General features: G+C 41.2%; 1 long non-coding RNA gene across 1 annotated transcript; it reads left to right on the plus strand.

Moving 5' to 3' along the window:
• Positions 1 to 21: 21 nt before the first annotated feature.
• LOC109304038 lies at positions 22 to 706 on the plus strand. The gene is made up of 2 exons (XR_002099280.1): positions 22 to 155; positions 355 to 706. It is a non-coding gene; the product is annotated as an uncharacterized LOC109304038 (long non-coding RNA).
• Positions 707 to 3,185: the final 2,479 nt, after the last annotated feature.

Below are 3,185 nucleotides of genomic sequence, written 5' to 3' on the forward strand. Positions count from 1 at the left end.
CCGTCCCCGTCCCCGTCCCCGTCCCTCCCCGCTCCCCGGGCGCGCGCTGACTGTGGCTTTGCTTGTTTGACTAGTTGGCTGCGCCCCCGGCGAGGATGCCGTGGACTGGTGCCTCTATCAGCTCAATGGCACGGCGGAGTTGGAGGTCTCCGAAGGTAAGACCCGCCCGGGCAGCCCCCTCCCCTCGGCCATGGCAGCGCCGCGGAAGAGGCGAGCTCGGGCGCGGGGCGCGGGCGGCTGCGGTGCCCGGGCGGGGGGATGGAGACATGGTTGTTGCTCTCCGCCAGCAGCGGGCAGATCCCGGCATGACACAGAGGCCTTGCGGGAATGTTTCAACTGTTCTTGTTTTGTTAGGGGACATCAAGTTGGTAACTAAGGGCATCCCCGTGCAGTGGAGTAATCCTCGGAGTCAGATGACTGCCAGCCTGCACCTGGCTTTGCAGTGCCTGGTGATAATGAATGTTGTTCTCTCTCTTGTCAACTCGGAAAGATGAATCCGAAGTAAAAGCATTCCTACGGGGCACGCGGACGAGCCTCCGCCTGCGTGTAAGAGCAAGGAACAAAATGGTTTTACCAGATGGGATTCGTGACCGTACAAAACAACCTCAAAGGCGCCCCGATGTGTGCTGCGGTATGGTGCCAAGGGGTGCCTTCAGTGCTCTGAAGTGACATGCCAGCTCTGTAGAATAAACACTTATGCTGATGACTGGCTGTGGCTGTGGTGGTAATTTCTGAGGGATTTGTATTGTTTTGTCTTCACGGAATATGAAAAAAGTGCGTTTTTTGCTCTTTATTTGGCTGAATGAAGTGGAGGTGCCACTAGATGCTGGTTAGATCCGGTGTTCCAGTAGTGAGCTGAAGTGTGCTGGGGCTCTGGGCGAGGTGTTCTCTATTCTGGTATGTATACAAAGACCACCAGGGTTTAAATCCCAAGACGTATATTGCGGGGATACAATTATCCATGTGTTTGTACTAGAGGCTGGTGAATCTGAAGTTCTTATTCAGCATGTGGATGCAGGGTTTTGTGAACATCACCAGGCCAGATGTGATGACGATATCTGGGGGTGGAAGTTCTGTTCCTGTGAGGCAGTGCAGGATGTGATTGACAGCAGTCCTTGTGATTAGGCAGCACAGACTGGTGGAGACTTTTTTTGTCTTGTCTTTGCATTTCTGTTGGTTAAAGGCTTGAGCGAGCAGGACGTGCTATATAAAAACCTTATTTGTCTGTAAACAAATGTTTTGTCTGATTTATGTATTAGCCACTTAATGCATATTCTCGCAAACCTACTTTAAAGCTGCGCTGTTCTCTTAACTGCACTATTCATGCTGCAGGACAACATTCAGTGTATGGTTAGAGTATTAATTTTTTTCTCCCAGTTTGTTTGATAACAAGGCCCATGTTGACTTGAGTGTTAAACAGTGATACTTTATGTAAGTCCAATTTTAACTCATTCCTTAAAATGAGAAACCTCTTGTACATTATCCTCCTATCCACACTCATGAAAATACTTGCATGTCAGAGAGGAGATGTCCAGGACAGAAGCTGGAAAACTGGGATGAACAAGCATAATTTGGTCTCCCACATTATGTCTGTTGAGCCAGATTTGTTCAACTGTAGTGAACCCACTTAAGTTTTTGGCTTATATTTGAGACAAATTTGGCACGCTTCTACTTTCCAGATTACATGTTATAGACAGAACTGTGTTAATAGCTAGAATAGATATATTTAATATAATCTGCATTCCCTGCAGAGGTCTGTTTGTAGCATGATGCTGTGCACTGCAGGCCTTCCTGGCTGCAAACAAGATACAAGAACTGTGGATAAAATCCAAATATTTCCCTTTCCTAAATTTTGCCTTTAATAGGAACATAAATAAAAACAACAAAATAACCTTTACCAGAAAATTAGATACTTCTTGGATTTTTTTTTTTTTTGTAGGGCCTGTCTATTCTGTTCCTCAGTTCTTACTATTTCGAACAGAAGTTGCAACTCTTTCTATAGTTTTAGGTTGGAAACTTGTTTAAGCCTGGTGGAAATTGTACTAGTGCATGCAGAGGCTTGTACCAGTGTAGCTACACTAATTTTTTATGGTAAACACCATATGAAATATTTAGTGCATGGATATTTATCTACTAATAAAAATAAATAAATAAATGTATGGTTATAGTCTATTAATCAGCATCAGTTGCTGATTGTGCTTCTGAATGTATGCAAATATTTTTGTGATGACCTACCAGTAAAAGCTTCCAAAGTTGTGGAGTAACATTTCTCTCTTAGACTAGAAAAGTGAATTACTTAAATCAAATTTTTGCTAAAGAATGAGACAAAAAAAACACTCATTTACATACCAGAAAGCAAAACTGCTTATTTAAAATGCAGAGGAAAAATAGAACATTTGAGTTAAACATAATTAGAGTTAAACGTAACAGTCAAAGCAAAGATAATCATGCCTGAGTTAGTCTTGGTGCTTTGAAACAAAAGCCTGTTTAAATAATATTTCTACTGTGTGTGAAAAAAGCAATTTTTCTCTTTAAGAAAAGTTTCAAGGATCTCAATGTGCATTATCTGCATTAATGTAAGCACTCACAAAAGCTGGGAGGAAAATGGTATGATATAGCCATTTACATATGGATAAATAGAGAGACAGAGGTTAAAGCATCCTTAAATATTATCGATTGATTGAGAGCAGTACATGCACAACGCTTCTGGAAACTGGGCTCAGCACTCCTAGCTTTGGACCTATGCTGGAAGTTCTAGACCACACTAGTCTAAATTAAAAACAAACTTCTTTATATAATGTTTTAAACCATGATCTTTTAAGCTGTTCATTTTGTAGTAATGTCTACTTTCATTCAAGTTGCAGATAGCTTTACATGTAATAGTAATTGGTTTAAGGGACTATTGATCTCCAAGTTCAGATTTTTTAATTGACTTATAATGCTTAAAATTTGAAATCTGTTTACAAGGTGAATTTTTTCTGTTCTCCATGTTTGAAACTCTTCTTATTAAAGGTAGCAGCACTGTTGCCATTGGTACCACATAATTTATATCCATTACTTTGTACATGAACTTCAATACATCACGTTGCAAGTCGCGATGTTGATTGAATGCTATTTGACAGACTTGTTTGTGTTTTGAGAATTCTGAGTGTGCATATAAATATATATGTGTATTGGTGCATATA

Source organism: Gavialis gangeticus, unplaced genomic scaffold (genome assembly GCF_001723915.1).
Source record: "Gavialis gangeticus isolate Ggan-Ray unplaced genomic scaffold, GavGan_comp1, whole genome shotgun sequence".
Taxonomy (NCBI): Eukaryota; Metazoa; Chordata; order Crocodylia; family Gavialidae; genus Gavialis; species Gavialis gangeticus.